Source organism: Chelonia mydas, chromosome 19 (assembly GCF_015237465.2).
Source record: "Chelonia mydas isolate rCheMyd1 chromosome 19, rCheMyd1.pri.v2, whole genome shotgun sequence".
NCBI lineage: Eukaryota > Metazoa > Chordata > Testudines > Cheloniidae > Chelonia > Chelonia mydas.
In genome coordinates this window covers 16,527,046-16,544,416 of record NC_051259.2, presented here as the reverse complement: position 1 = coordinate 16,544,416, position 17,371 = coordinate 16,527,046, and positions in this window count along the sequence as shown.

The following is a 17,371-nucleotide window of genomic DNA, read 5'->3' as shown; positions in this document are numbered from 1 at the left end:
CAAAGCAGGACCGATCCCCGACTAAATCATTCCAGCCAGGGCTTTGTCAAGCCTGACCTTAAAAACTTCTAAGGAAGGAGATTCCACCACCTCCCTAGGCAACGCATTCCAGTGTTTCACCACCCTCCTAGTGAAAAAGTTTTTCCTAATATCCAACCTAAATCTCCCCCACTGCAACTTGAGACCATTACTCCTTGTTCTGTCATCTGCTACCACTGAGAACAGTCTAGAGCCATCCTCTTTGGAACCCCCTTTAAGGTAGTTGAAAGCAGCTATCAAATCCCCCCTCATTCATCTCTTCCGTAGACTAAACATCCCCAGTTCCCTCAGCCTCTCCTCATAAGTCATGTGTTCCAGTCCCCTAATCATTTTTGTTGCCCTCCGCTGGACTCTTTCCAATTTTTCCACATCCTTCTTGTAGTGTGGGGCCCAAAACTGGACACAGTACTCCAGATGAGGCCTCACCAATGTCGAATAGAGGGGAATGATCATGTCCCTCGATCTGCTGGCAATGCCCCTACTTATACATCCCAAAATGCCATTGGCCTTCTTGGCAACAAGGGCACACTGTTGACTCATAGCCAGCTTCTCGTCCACTGTCACCCCTAGGTCCTTTTCTGCAGAACTGCTGCCGAGCCATTTGGTCCCTAGTCTGTAGCGGTGCCTTGGATTCTTCCGTCCTAAGTGCAGGACTCTGCACTTGTCCTTGTTGAACCTCATCAGATTTCTTTTGGCCCAATCCTCCAATTTGTCTAGGACCCACTGTATCCTATCCCTGCCCTCCAGTGTATCTACTACTCCTCCTAGTTTAGTATCATCCGCAAATTTGCTGAGAGTGCAATCCACACCATCCTCCAGATCATTTATGAAGATATTGAACAAAACTGGCCCCAGGACCGACCCCTGGGGCACTCCACTTGATACTGGCTACCAACTAGACATGGAGCCATTGAGCACTACCCGTTGAGCCCGACAATCTAGCCAGCTTTCTATCCACCTTATAGTCCATTCATCCAGCCCATACTTCTTTAACTTGCTGACAAGAATACTGTGGAGACCGCGTCAAAAGCTTTGCTAAAGTCAAGGAACAACATGTCCACTGCTTTCCCTTCATCCACAGAGCCAGTTATCTCGTCATAGAAGGCAATTAGATTAGTCAGGCATGACTTGCCCTTGGTGAATCCATGCTGACTGTTCCTGATCACGTTCCTCTCCTTTAAGTGCTTCAGAATTGATTCCTTGAGGACCTGCTCCATGATTTTTCCAGGGACTGAGGTGAGGCTGACTGGCCTGTAGTTCCCAGGCTTGTCAACCCTCCAGGCTTGTCCTGGAGCCTCAAGGTATTAAAGATTAATCTTTAATTAAAGATTGTGTCATGTGATGAAACCTCCAGGAATACGTCCAACGAAAAGTAGCAAGCCTAGGTGTATTTATGACCAAGGTGAGGTTCCACTGAGATGGCTTGGCGATGGGTGTGGTAAGAAAGCTAGGTAGATAGGAGAGATCAAATCCTCAACGTCTTACTCAGACCTACCTTGGGCAGAATTCCTATTGCTTTCAATGGGTGTCGGTTTGTGTGAGGAATGAGTGAATTCTGAGTAAGGCCCCCTGGGACAGATTTCACTGGAGTGCCAGTGGGTAGCAGATGTTAAACTCCCTAGTATCCGAGGATTGAGCCCCCTCATTTTTTTCCCATTTTTTAATTAAATTTCCTGGGTTCAACGTAATTTTTTAATCCTTCTGCCAGACAGAAACTAGCATGATCACAAAACTCCCATGTCGGAGAGCTTCCGATGGCTTGTCAGATATCTCCACAGCTGTAATCGGAGCACCAAGGGCTCACTTTCAATATGTACAAAGCGACAGCTCTTTATCCAGCATGTTAGCCACAGTGGCATCAACTCCTTTCATTTAAAAATAAAAGCCCTACCTCTAACATACCATCTTAATTTGCTAAAGTATCTCTCAACCAGAAAAATGGCCTACTGTGCTACTGGGGAGATAGTGTATGAGTCTGTTATTAAAGGCTGCATTGTAACAGATACGCACAGGAGGTTGTGCGTGCAATACTCATATGTTGTCAGGTTTGATTTATTAATGCTTTAAACACTTTGAGATCCTTTGATGAAAGGTATGGTATACCTTGAGTCAGCTCTCAACTGTCCCAATCAGTGACTTAACTGAACCAGCTGATAATCTGGCCTCTTTAATGCAAATTGTCATTGGAATCACTTTGCTTCATCATCTAAAGAGGATTTTATTCCAATTCAGTGGAAACAGATTTAGGTGTTCATGGCTTGAAAGGGGAATAATAGAGATTTGGCAGAGGTGGATTCATCTATCTGCATACCTAGGTTGTTTAACTCCTGGGCCCTGGTTGGTGCTGATGGTTCATATAACTCAGGGAAAGGCTGTGTTGTTTGGATTGTTGTGTCTGTCAGTAACATGGTATGTGTGTGACTGCATTCTCTCAGTTTGAGTCATTCTCTAGATTGGGCCACCTGCAGTTTGCCTTGTAGAGACTAGTAAAGAAGAAATTACAGTAGATTGAACAAAACACTACTTTGCAACTGCTTTCACACCTAAAGGTGCTGAGTTCCATTAGCTGTGACTTGTACCAAGTCTCATTTGTTAGTCATGAGGCTTTGGGCACCCAGGAAAACTCTCCCAAATCCAGAAAGCATCAGAAATTTTAGCATGAATCATCTGAAAATTCATCCTGGAAAGTGCCTCGGTCACACAAGGTATTTGCCCATTGAAACACGTCAGCCAGGGAGCAGAAGCAATCCCTGGTGACTGAGGTGACCAGTCACACAACACCAACAGCAAATAGTCAAGCCATTTGTGAATGCCCCAAGGCTAGAAATTATTGGAGCAACTGATCTCCTCCTGACTGGAAGGATGTACTACCTTCATGGGCTGCTAATGCTGGAAAGTCCCAGCACCTGTCCATCTTGAGGCCAGCTCACCTAAGAGATCCTAGTTCTAATCTTGCGCTGGGAGAAGTACACTGAAGAAAGGATCTCTCATTTGTGGTCACTCTCCAGCACCGCCCTCTAGCCAGTTGAAGGAACATCCCCTGACTATCCACCTTGGTCACCAGAGAGCAGAGACGAATCCAAGATGCAAATGCAGGTACAGGTTTGAAACTACCCCAGCAATGGGAAGTGTTGGGATGTAGGTGGCTGGTTCAGAAAGATGGACACAATGAGACATGGCCTAGGAAGGAGTGTGGGTGAGTGGCAGAGTCAGGGGGTGAGGCGTTTAAAGAAGTCCAGGGCCGGAATCGCTCTGAACCCCTGAAAATAACTCCATGCTGCTGAATGAAGGAGTCTGAATGGACAGGGCTCTCCCAAACCCTTCAACCAGTCTCCATGTCGGGGAGGCTTGCTCTATCCATCTCTGACTCCCATGTGCTTGATCACTTCTTTCCTCTGAAATGTTCCACCTGTGTCTTTGCTAAGCAGATTCCATCAGCACAGTTCTCCCCATGTTCAGGACGAGGACTCCCAGGAGAGGCTGGGAACACGACACTGTAACAGCCACTGCCATGGCTCCGCAAGGACCCACTGTCCATTAGCTCCACATTTCCAGGAAGGCTTCAGCACATCACCCCTGAGGACAGAAATCTGCTGTGCTGGTTGCACATGGCTGGGCTTGATGCAGGCAAGGCTGGGAGTGGGTGGAAGGAACTGAGACTATTCCCATGCAATGAAGAACAGAGTCTTCCCCTGCCTTAGACTGGGAGTTCCACTTGGAACGAGGGAACACACACAGTTACAGCCATGTGTGCACATTCACATGCACACACCCCAGGCATTCACACTCATTCAGGTACACACATGCAGACACTCATACACACACCCTCACATACGCTGACATAACCCTGTCTACACACACACTCACACACAGCCATGCATTCCTGTGCACACCTGTCCACCCACCCACATTCACACGCCGTGTCTAAGTCTGTCTTCATAGGCATGGCAATAGTTCTCACCGCCGTGGTCGTTAAGCGCTGTATTATATATTTATTGTCTCTATAGCACCATTGACACGCATGGGCCTTTACAGACAAGTAAAGGGACGAGGTCCCTGCCCTGAGGCGCTCCCGGTCTGACTCAGCCAGGTAACATGCACAGAAGCAGATTATGTAAGGAGAAAGTGGAAAGGGGCTTCTCGGCACTCCCAAATTCCAAAGCACTCCCGTTCTTTATTCTGTTCTCTCACTCTGACGTACACAGCATGCAGAGATGCACAAGGGTTTGTACCTGTTTAAAAACATACTAGGAGTCATTGACTTTTGAGAAATGGGAACAGTAAAATAAATCGCCACTAGATGGCGATCCATAGACACCCATCGCTCTCTGAGCAGCACCATGTGTTTCCATGTCTGAGCAGTCCATCACATAGGAAGCAGGACAAGCCACAGGGAATTCAGGGGCTCTAGTCCCATGGAGGGGAGCTGGTGATGGTTGTCAGCACTCTGCTCTGCAGTTGTGCTGTCACAGAACACCAAGTCTGGTCCCAGATAAATAAACTGGCGATTCACTCCCAGCTACTGCTGGCGATACCAATATTCTGCCCTTCTGTGGCACCCTGCCTTAGCCAAGGGCTGTGTGGTGCTTTCGAACCATCCGAAAGAACAATCACCAGGTCAGTGGTATTATCACCTTCAATTAGAGCGGGGAAGCCAAGGCCCAGAGACCGGAAGTGCAGCGCCCAAGTGAGGCATTCAGGAAGAACGGGAATAAAGACCAAGAAAGCCCAACTCCCACACCCCTGCCTTAACCACTGGCCCATCTGAATTATAAGGGCCATCTGGATTGGGCCACTGGGACAGCAGAGATGTGGCCTATCTTGCCATGTGTTTAACATTATTTCTCTAATCCACAAACTGGGGTGAGCACAATCCCCTTGAATCCTTGGGAGACTAGTTAATTCGGAGGTGGCTGTCCTTTGGGAACGGCCTGGATCCCAGGGGCTAGACACACATGGACACAGACTGTTCCAGGGAGGGTCCCTAGCTGGACCGAACTGGAGCTACAGGATCTCACCTTCTCTCCTGTGTCTCTTCATTCAAGAAACTCCTCCTTCCTTTGGCCTGTTCTCCCAGTCTGACTTGCTGGTTCCCAGGCTGTCCATCAGCAGGGGAGGGTGACTCCTGTGAGCAGGTCTGGCCAAGGCTGCGTCAGGAGCAGGCCAGGGGAGTTTGGGCAGAGGATTTTCAGGCGTAATGTTGCTTGGTACCCGATGCAGCAAAGTCACACTAAGCGGGGAGGAAGGAATTGGTGCAGCAGGAAGCCTGTCTCCTCATCAGACCCTGCCTTGGCCGGGTGACTGGATTTGAGCCAAATAAGAACCAGACTAATTTTTCATCCCAAATCTTAACCACACACCAGGACCTTTACGCAAACCCATCGCTGAACCCCTTGCATCCCTTGCTCTCCAGTGGACAAGGAAGGGGGGGGCACCCCTTTTCCTGATTGCCTTACGGCGCTGGCATGCCACTTCTCTGGCACTAGTGGTCATAGCAGGGGACTGAAAATGAGGCCTCCTAGAATCTAGTGCCTTCTCCGGGAGGCAGTGGAGCCTGGGTTCGGTCCCAGCTCTGACACTGATGCACCAGGACACTTTGGGACCATCCCTGTGCCGCTCTCTGCCTCAGTTTCCCCATCTGCAATGCAGAGATGGTGACAATCATGATGCTGACGGAGCTCACAAGTACCTGTGTGAAATGGTCGTGTGACCACAGGGTAGCTTTGGTGGCGGGAGTGTAACTTCCATCGCTTGACAGAGCTTCCCGAGGCAATTTAATTAAAGAGACAAGAGTGCCAGAGAACTATCATTAATTTCTCTTAACACTAACTCATGGTGCAGTGCATCTGCCTGCTGCCGCACTGTCAGGAACAGGGCCGCACTCCAGTGGGAACTGGCACTGCACCCACACACCCGCTAAACCGATCATTTTATGGCTCAGTCTTGCAAGCTCATGTTAATACCATCCGTCAGCAAGCCTCTCCCCACTTCTCAGCGCTGTAATCCCGTCTGGGCATCAGGCGGGCAACAACGGAAAAGCCAGAGCCACCTTCTGCAGGCAGCACGCGCAGTGCAGAGCAGTGCGGCACACGCCAGGGAGGAACCGTTCCGCGTGAGGGTGGGGCAAGCTCGTCTGTAAAATTACAGTGACGAGGGCACCAAAAACGTGCCCGGTGGTCTACAGACATGAGGCGCTTACAGTATCAACCGGCCAAATGCAGACAAGGTATGGAGGGGGGTTGTAAAAGCATCAGTCTGCTCAGTGATGTCTGGCCAGGGAGCCGTCGAGGCCTGGGTGGTGTTAGCCACTTGCCTTTGACGGGAGGAGCAGGGGGATGTAGGGTTCATGGATGAAGGAAGTTGGCCTTAAGGTCACCGTTCAGCCCTAGGCCTCCCTTCCTTTGAGGGTTGACAAAGGAGCAGAGGGTGGAGGCTGGGTGGCCTGGGATTGTCTAGGAAGCCTCACATTGTCTAGGGGCATTGTCTAGGGAGCCTGGGTGCGTAACTCGGGACTATGGATTTCACAAAGTGGCAGGGCACCTGAAAGTTAGGCTATGCGCTGCAACACCAAAAATCCCCTTTGTGGATCGAGCCCTCAGTGTCTCTGGACCTCAGTTTCCCTCATGTAAAATGGGGACAATAGCACTGCCCTTCCTCACAGGGGCGGGGGTTGAATACATTCAAACTTCTGACTCGTCCAGATCCTTCAGTAATGCGGGGCCATACACATATCTTAGATGGACTGATGTCCCCATGAGGTGCCTCCAGAACACAGTTGTGACACGATGGGGGGCTGGTTATCTTGCCCTGCTGCTGCCCCCCTGCTATGCCTGCACAAGGGGCTTTGCTCTCAAGAGCTGTGGGTGCTGTACTTCCAGCCAGCCCTACACTCACTACTTCAACTTCATGGGATGAGACAGTAACACAGGGCTGGGCCCGCTTGTCCCTCCCACCCTCTGGACGTGACGACAAAACAAGCCCAAGAGAAGAGGGAACGCACACCAAATAAAACCTTCAGCATCACCCTCCTGGGGTTCCCTTCCCTCCTGGCCTTTTGTGGGGGGAAATGGCCGGCGCGTGTGCTAGGATCAGGAAGTGAAACATGGGAGAGACGTGCCTCCCTCATACCACACATGTCTCTGATTGTGAGTTCACACCGTAACATACAGTGGCATGGGCATGCTGATGATGCCCTCGTTATAGAGCATCATCACAGTGGGGGTACAGAAGAGCTCAGTACAAGCTTCCAAGCGTGTCTCTTTCACCAGCAGAAGTTGGTCCAATAAAAGATCTTACCTTGCCCTCCTTGTCTCTCTCATATCATTTAAGTCAGACTGTTATGTTGACGGGCAGCCCCATTCCACCCCACTCATCTGCTCTGTGAAGGACAGAGGGATGAGTATTTGCTCCCTGGGAGGAGAAACTCCATGTCACCATGTCTTTGGGCCCGTAGGTTGGAGTCAGCCTTGTGCTCAATCAAAACATATAAGCAGAGATTTGGAGGAGGAGGCTCAGGTTGGAAAGTCACTTCCCGAGAGAACCCTTGGGGGGCATCTTTTGCACCATCTTGAAGCTATGGCTTTTCCCATCGTCAGGAAAGGCCAAGGATTAGGAATAAATGTGGAGGTGGCAAATGAGCTGTATTTTTCAGGCTACCCTGGGCAAATGTCTTGGGGGAAACACTGCTGTTATTTGTCAGCTGATTTCCTAGCAAACAGCTGTTATGGAGCTACGGACATTTAATTTGGTCGGCATGACTGCAGAGCTCCAGCAGGTGGAGCTCACTGACTGAGCTGAGCTGTCAGGATGGCGCTTTGCTACACCTCAGTCACCAAGAGCCCATAGCTCCTTGCATCAGGTACGAGTTTTCTGTCTGGCATGGCTGGAGCCTGGGCCCACCACACCTCACTGTGTGCTAGCGAGATGAGTGGGCATGCCGGGCAGAGAGCTCGAACACAAACACTCCCTGCTGGTGTGTGGGGAGCAAGCGTGTCATGCCTGTGCTCTACCTGCTCTGTCGATTAGCAGAGGTGGCATCTGGGCACCTGGCCATAAGACGGGGTGTACTGCACTAGCTACCGACTGCTGAAAGGCAAATGAACCCCCCATCTGATGCGGGTACACCGCCCACCCCCGAGCCAAGAGATACGTGTGCACGAAGACACAGAGCTGAGATGCACAAACACACGCACGCAGGGACATACGTACTCGTGCCTAAACTGAAGCATCTTCTCAGTTGTGTCCAGTTATTAAGCTGCAGGTTATGGATTCAAGCGTGGTCAACAGCAGCGAGGAGTTAGAGCCCAACAGGCTACTGGGATCAGGCCAGCGAGAGTGGCTAATGGAAACACATTCTTCTGGCACCCCTGCAGGGGTCACAGTGCCGGTGAGAAACAAGCAGGATGTCCTCATGTAGCCCTGCTTGAAACGGGGTCAGCGTTGCCGTGGTCACTGAGAATATCTAGACTGAAAAAAGTCCGCCGCAGCAGGGATTCTCAGAGCCTGGCTCAAGTGGCTTGGCTTCCCAGAGCACCCTCCTACACCCCAAACTCCTCATCCCCAGCCCCACCCCAGAGCCTGCACCCCCACCCCAATTTCGTGAGCGTTCATGGCCCGCTATACAATTTCTATTCCCCGATGTGGCCCTCAGGCCAAAAAGTTTGCTCAACCCTGTTTCAGAGAGTGACATCCAACCTTAAAGACTCGGCGTGATGGAGAAGCCACTGCCACCCTTGGCAAGTTGCTTCAAAGGTTAATTACTCTCACTGTTAACAATCTGCACCTTATTTTCAGGCTGAATTTCTCTGGCTGCAACTTCCAGCCATTGGATCTCATTCTGCCTTAGCCTGCAAGATCACAGAACCCTGTACCATCAGAAATCTTCCCCACACTGAGGTATAAATGAGGACAGGTGACAGGGCCAGGCAGTACAGTTTAACATGACATGGACCAGGATCCACTGACTCTGCTGGTTACTGTTACAAAACTGATGAAGGAGAGAGCATCTCTTTGCCCCAGTCATTCAAAGAAAAGAAAAACAATGGGGAAGCATGAGAAGGCAAAGTGGTCTAATGGTTAGAGCAAGGCAAATGCCAATGCTACTAATTCCTGACACACGGCCCCCAGTCCTATTCCAGCCTTCATACATATTTCTGCGAAGGCTGGAAGGTGGATCCCTGCTATTCCAGTCCTGCATTCCCCTGCCCACCACTCTGACAATGCCCCTCAATCCTGACCTGCTATGCCAGTGCTGGACTCCCCTCGCAGAACTCTGCTGAAGACCCTGACTGTTGGCCTGCAGCACCCTGGGGTGTTCCAGCCCTGGGTTCTCATGCTCAGAGCTCTGTTTCCGTCTGCCAGTCCTGATTCAAAATGGCCTTGCCAGCAATGGGATTCTGGGGAGTGGAGAGGGACTTGACATGGGCGAGATGAGACTCAGCCAAACTGACTCCTGACTCTATCCTTCACGAGAGGTTTCGCTGCAAGAGGAGCTCTCTCCTGCCCTCTGTTCCATACAAAAGCTGCCTCCGCTGCGTGGGACTGGACTTGCCCGTGGAGAAGACACTTCCTTGTATGGTGATGCGGACAGCGGCTGCTTACCCACTCTCAGCAGCATCAGGGTGGATTCAGGCACAGGAGCTAGTGCAAGCAGTAATAGCATGGGGACTCTGCATATACCACGGTTAAGAAGGGGCTGAGAGCCACCATCAGCAGAGTGCACAGATAGAACTAGCCCTAGACCATTGGCGTCCCGCTAAGCCAGGTCCCTCTTGATGCTATTATAGATAAGCTATTACCAGCAGGAGAGTGGGGTGGGAGGAGGTATTTTTTCATGCTTTGTGTGTATATAATAAGATCTTCTACACTTTCCACAGTATGCATCCGATGAAGTGAGCTGTAGCTCATGAAAGCTTATGCTGAAATAAATTTGTTAGTCTCTAAGGTGCCACAAGTACTCCTTTTCTTTTTGCGGATACAGACTAACACGGCTGCTACTCTGAAATCTAATTTAAGAAAGAGAAGGTTAAGGGGTGATTTGATTATTGTCTATAGGTACCTACATGGGGAACAAATATTTGATAAAGGGCTATTCAATCTAGCATAGAAAGGTCTAACATGATCTAATGGCTGGCAGCTGAAGCTAGATAAATTCAGACGGGAAATAAGGCATATGTTTTAACAGTGAGAGTAATGAGTCATTTGAACAACTTACCAAAGGTGGTAGATTGTCCATTACTCCATCTTGAGATCAGACGAGATGATCAGAATGGTCCTTTGTGGCCTTGAAATCTGAGCCCTATTCAGCCCCAATTGGCTCTCTGTACACAAGCCTAGGAGATGCTCCATCCTTTTCCTCTCATATCCTCGCAAACCCCCTCCTTCATCGGCCTCAGATCTCAGCTCTGTCACCCATTGGTGGCTCCGAGTCCCCAGTCCCCTGCACATTCATGTGAAGAGGGCTGTGATTTTCCTGGTTTCTATTAGCAACAGTTCTGAATGGGAAATCCAGACCCTTCTCATAGTGCTTTAGTGACACGAAAAGCAGAAGGACCAAGTGCTTTGGAAGCACTGAGCGAGGCCTTCTGGGAATAGTTCATGGTGCAGGAATGTTGCTTGTCAGAGCACACACTAAGATAGGTTTCATTTCCCCCTTACAAACAGGAAAACAGATCAACTATGAATGTGTGACAGGGGAGCGTGCTCTAGTTTTATTGGGATTTTCCTCTCCCGAGTAATGAGAGAACCATGGAATGTTGTGATACTTTCAACACCGTTGTAAAAGACAGCACTAGCACCCTGAGGATGAATAAGTCTGGGTGTCTTCGGTACTGGGATGATGTAGGAGATGATGAGTCCTGAACTTTATTCCTAACTTGCCAAGTGACCTTAGTATAGTCACTTAGCCTGGCCTGAGTCATTATCTTCTCTGTAAGAAGATGATTTACCACTGAACCAGTTTACTATGGTAAAAACACCAGAGACTGATGTACACTCTCACTGCTACCACAGCAACAGCGGGAGCATGTCAGAAATAGCTCAGGGCAGATGCAGCCGCACGGGTTGTGAATATATTTCATTATTGTTTGTAAAGTGCTTTGCAATCCAGGGAGGAGCGACACTATCATACCGCATAACGGGGAAGAAGGCTGTGTCAGGATCCTAACAAGGGCTGTCAGGACCAAGGGTCAGAGCAGGGTCAAACCTGAGGCTGGAAGTAGCAGAGGAGTTCACAGTCAGGTTCCAGAACAGGGTCAATATCAGGGTCCAAGTCAGGTTTCAGGGTCTGGGTCAGAAGACGAAATCCAAATCAAGCCAAGGGAAAGACAGCCCTTCAACAGCAGGGAGCAGGAACGGCCGTAACAATGACAGAGGATGCACACTGTTTCCCAGACACTTCATGGAATGCCTTTGGGTTTATATAGGGAGGGGAACCAATCAGGAGCCATGAGGCTGCTGCCCGTCAGACCCCTTGAGGTGCGACTTACCATGGCCTGGGTCCACAGCCCCATTCTGATTATAAAGGTGCCTAGCAGCTGTCACTAAAACTCATTCATTTCCCCTATTGTAATATGGTCAGCTGGTGAGTCTCACAGTATTTGGTGTTTTTCTTAAAGCCCCAGCTCCTGGAGTCAGGTGACTGTGAGAATCTCATCTTTTGTTAAAAAATAGTCAATGTCTAGCTCTCGCTGCTGTGGAAACCCTGGAACATGTCAGAACCCTGAAGGCAAGTACAAAGAAACCCTCAATTTTTTAATCTCCTGGTTTTTAAGCCAATCTCATGACTTTTGGGGTCTGACATGATCTTTGAAGGTTTGAACGGGCAATACTACATTGCAACATGTCACCTACTGCTCCACGCTGGACCCCATGTGGGATATAATTAAACAATTACAGAGCTGGACACACCAACTCAAAGGGTACCAGACGCTGCCAGGACAACAGATGTAAACCCTGCAGACATATCTCCACTGCTATGATGACCAGTATTCCCCACAAAACACAAGATCCATGGGTCCTACACATGCCTATCACAACAAAAGGTGTACCTCCTCCAGTGCATCAAATGCCCCAATAGAAACTATGTGGGTGAAACTGGACAGTGAACTCACATAGGAAAATGGTAAGAGACAAAAACACCCTATTACCTGTGAGCAAACACTTTTCACAGAGCAATCACTCCACATCTGATCTTTCAAGACTTGCCCTCAAAGGAAACCTGCACAACACCTTCAAAAGGCAAGCCTGGGCACTTCAATTCATAACTCACCTAGACACCAAAAACCATGGACTCCACAGGGACATTGGTGTTTATGGCTCATTACAACACTTTGTAACACACGCACACTACACTGCCTGCTACCCGTAATTGCCCACTCCAACCCCGTTAAGTATAAACCATCTACCTACCACCCATATCATGCATTGCTTTTGTGGATACCCATCTTCCCCAACTTCTGTTTAGCTCAGACAATGATTTCCTTCTGCACCTGAAGAAGAGCTCTGTGGAGCTCGAAAGCTTGTACCTTTCACTGACAGAAGCTGATTAAATAAAAGATATTACCTCACCTACCTTGTCTCTTGCAGCATTTGTCATTCACAATTTGTGCCTTTAAAAGGTCCAGATGTGCGAGAAGATAGGTACCATTTCTTGAACATTGTAGTACGAAACCAGGCATCAAGGGGGCTAGGGGCACTGCTGGGCAGAAACTATACGGTAAAGAAGACACACACATGGTTGATTTAGGGATTACACTCTTTTTCTGATTCTAATAAAATTTGTGGGAAGTCAGTGATAGAACAAGGAGTATAACCGAGAACTCCCAAGTCCCAGGCCAGCACCTTAACCAGCATCTTCACCTTCCTCTCCCCGTAGCGTCGCCCGCATTGCTTGCACAGTGGAAGTGTTGCTAAGCAGACATGCTCACCTCAAGCGCATACCCACCAAAGACGGGAAGAACCTCCATGGACTAACAGTATGGCCAACCTGAAGCATTCAAAAATCACGAGTCAGGCCCCCTACACCAAAAATCCGTGAGATTGGCTTAACAATCATGTGATTATGGTTTTTTTTTTTTTAAAAAAATACATTTTCCATTCTGTTTCTTGGCCTTCTGGTTCCTGAGCCTTTAGGATGTACTCAGGTCACGCTGCCAAGCGTTTCGCTGCAACCAAGAGGATTAGCCCTACACATATTTCTTCAAGCACCTTCTTGCACTCCTTCATGCCTCTGTCAGCCCACAGTTTCATACTGAGCGAGCCCTGAATGCTCTTTGATAGCAGCAGCCAGTGGCGCCAATCAGGGAGGCCAGGGAATGGGGGGAGGACGGGAGAGGAGAGGGGAGGGGGCGAAATGCTCTCTCCACGGTCTTTAGACTTGCCTCAAGTCTCATAGGCCGTGGCACTGGTGAGGAGGGCAGCCTGGCTCAGCCACTTTTAAGTGGGCGGGGACGTATGCAAGTACATCCCCTACATGGCTGTCCGCTCGCCCATGCCAAGCTTCCCTGTCCTGGAAGGCTCTGCCAGCTACCCCGTGCTGGAGCCTTTCCCCACACTAGGGAAGGACTCCGGCAGCGGGAAGCTGCAGAAACCTTTCCCTGCTGCCAGAGGCTTTCACTGACATGTGTAGCCACATGCCGCAGTGTGACCGCAGCCTGCTCGTCACTGCAGCGAGTAGCTACGTGTAAATTACACGCCCCCGCCGGCGCTGTGCATGGAGACGTAGCCTCGGTGTCTCTCTCTGTCAGAGGCTGCTACAGCTGCTGCTGCCTGGTTAGCCCCTTTCTTCGAGGCTGCGGTCTTTAGCAGTTCACGGTCCGTTTGAGCCTAGGCTTGGACCTGGGGAAAGTGACCCTGCCAGCCTGGCTGGGACAAGGCAGATGAGCATTTCCCATTTAATAGCCCCCCTCCATTGCTCTCTTAAGGACCCTGTCATGCTGGGTATTTTCGCTGGGGGGACCTGATCTCTGTCTTTGTTTCATTTCCTGTTTGTTCCCCCCTCTACCCCCACAGAGCCTCCTTTGATGTAACTCCATGCAGACCTACAACATAATACCAAGCAGGCAAACTGAGCTACATACAATATTCATAGAGAAGAATATCGCTCACGCCCTCATTCCCCACACAGGCTTCTCCTAGCAGCACTACTGAGCTGGGCCTTAAGCTAGGATGAAGCTGAGAAGAGAGCTATTGAGGATTTTACGATAAATATCTTCCCAGCGGGGGTTGTGCTAGAGTAGAACGCCATATGGGAATTTAGAGCACTGCACCTCCAGGAGGTGCATGATGCGAGAGAAGAGTAGGCATGCCGGAAAGAAGAAAGCCTGAACGTTGCACTGTCTTGGCTTTCTCTTCCTGTTCTTACACTTGGACTGGCTGGAGGGGCTCATTCAGTGCTGTGGCCACAAAGCAGAGGGGCCAAGGACTCCAGGTTTCAGTCCTCATTTCACCTGCTGAGGCTGTGTTTTGGCTGCAGTGTCTGATACAGGAGCTCCTTGTTCTCCAGAACTGAGGGGTCAGCTGCTAGGTGGTTGTAGGAGGCACAGTAATCATTAGTGGGAGAAGGATACCAAGTCACCTTAATACTTGAGTGATTCAAAAGACCCAAGGAAATGTTAGAGTCTCAGTGAGCAGTGTTGATTTAGAACTTCCTACAGTGTCATAACAGCCCTTCCTTCGCATGCTGATTGGTAACCAAGTTTCCCAGGAGGCCCTGGGCTGTAATATCAGCCAGGAGTCTTCATATTTTGACAATACGTTTGGCTTCACAGGGGAGGAAATGTCTAGTCTCTGTGTCTAGAAAATAAAGACTCGGAGGGTTCAGGCATGTTGTGGGACACCTGATTAATTTGAGCCACTCTGGAGATTCATGTAAACCAAATTGGTTCCAGGTTTGAGAGATTACCAGGGTTTAGCTGCAGCTTTCCCCAGACAGCCCTGGCTGCCTTTAGAGTGTCTCTGTTTTTAAGCACTGGCAAAACTGTTCTTTGAAGGGGAAAATGACTTCTCCATTCACTGAGCTGGCAGGGTAGCTGGAACAAACAATGCTGCCCCACGGGCTCCATCCTGCACGACCACAAAGGAAAATAACAGGTGTCCCTGGGCTAATGGAGGGTCCAATCCTTCTGCAATCCTGACTGACACATATATTTAGGTGCCTAAGTCCCATTGACAGTGATATAGCGAAATACTTCTGAGGATCTGCACCATAGCCCTAGCTCTCGCTAGACCCATTGGAGTCAGTGGGACTCCCTGGGGGGGTGGGGACCAGATTGAATCACTGGACCCACACGTACTGCCGGCTGTGGCATGGATCCTGCGTGGGGCTGTGCAGGTGGGCTGGGCATAGGGAGAGCACAGTGAGCATCCAGATACTGAAACCGAGGCATGTCCCTGCATAAGCCCCATAAACCCCAGGCTGTTGGAGCCCAGAAATGATTCCCAAACATATGTGAACCCTGCACTTACCTTCTGCCTCTGACCTCATGAATCCAAGTCTTCTCTGTAGTAATAATGACCCCTAGCTCTTACATAGCACTTTTTGTCAGTAGAGCTCAAAGCACTTTACCACGGAGGTCAGTATTATCCCTATTTTACAGCTGGAGAAAAGAACTTGTCCAAGGTCACCCAGCAAGCCCATGGCACAGCCTGGAGCATGTCTCCTGAGTCCCAGTACAGTGCACTATCTACTAGGCAAAACTGCCTCCCTATAAATCGAACTTCCAGGGAAGAAGCTGCAGGAGAACCAACCTCTGTTCTCTTCCCACCACTACCCCCAAACGGGCCCAGTCATCACTACGTGCCCCCAAAATACAGGGCACGCGAGCCATCTGGGTTAATGCTGGAGGTGCAGAACAGGTGAGGAATACATGGAAGGAGGAGTACTTCCAGCGAAGTGGGGTAGGCTTCCAAGGTGAGGAGTGAGAAACCCCCTTCACTCCCCCTCCCAAATAAATTACTTGCATACAGGAACTGCCAAGCCATCCCACCCCATCCCTCAGCTATTTTGTCCAGAGTAGCCAACATTAGGGCCAATGCATTTGTAAGCAGAGTCAAGATGAGCTCCACCCTGACATCTGGTGGTGAGATGTGGCAAGTTGTGGAAAAGAACTTAAGGGTCTGCTCTCATTTGCATAGGCACACCCACCCCACCTAGCATGAGCCCATAGCTGCCCAAATGGTCACTTTGGCTGCTGTGGGATCCCCAGTGTCTCTGTTATTGGGGCAGGAAGAATAAATTGTTATTACCCTGACTATGGGAACTGTGCTTGGAACTGTACTGGGCCTTTTGTTATGATGGAGGGACTCGCCATCATCTAAGCAGCACTCGCTAGGCAAGGGACATGGGTTCCAAAACTGTGTGAATTGAGAGAGGCTGGGGATAAGTATTAATACTTGGGTCCCTTGGTGAGGGCCTTACATGGTAATTGCACTGCCTCCTGTCTCCACTATGGAATATCAGAGCTAATTTTGATTCCGTTAGGAGTCTAGTTACAGGCTGCTGAGCTCACTTTGGGCTAATGGTGCACTAGCACTGAGGCTCTCCTACTACAAGCTGAATTCACCTAAGAGCTGAAATCACTGAGTGTTGTGTTAAGTAGTGTGGGAGCCTGAAGATATATTGTGGAGCAGTTTGCGGGATGGCTGGAGTGCCTTGTGGACAGGCTGGTGGAGCAGTTTATAGGATGGCGGGAGCTGCTTGTGGGATGCGGAGCGGAGCAGTTTGTGTGACGGAGGGAACTGCTTGTGGGCCGCTGAGCTGAGCGAAGCAGTTCGTGGGGCAGCTGGTGGGGCGGAGCGGAGCGAAGTGAAGGCCTATGGAGCTGTGGGGAGGTTAGCTTCAGATCAGGTAAGGTGCCCCTTACCTCTCTCTCTCTCTCTCCCCCCCCCGCATCTCCACCCAGGTTGGGAGGTAAAGCTCTGCAGATAAACTTTTGAACTCTGGGACTGCCCTGACCAGGGACAGAGACTTTTGGGCCACTGGACTTTTGGGACTTTGGGTGATTTGGGGTTGCTGGACTCAAGAACCAAAGGGAAAGGGCATGCCCCAATTTGCTTGGGATGGGTTTTTTTGCTCATGGGTTGTGTTATGAATCCTGTTGGTGGTGTTTCCCCAACATAATGCCACATTGTTTCTCTCTGTTATTAAAAGGCTTTTTGCTACACTCAGACTATGTGCTTGCGAGAGGTGAAGTATTGCCTCTTGGAGGCGCCCAGCGGGGGTGGTATTATATATTTGTCCCAGGTCACTGGGTGGGGGCTCGAGCCGGTTTGCATTGTGTTATTGGAATGGATCCCCTAGATATTGAACCCGGCCCTTGTTGCTGCCAACTCT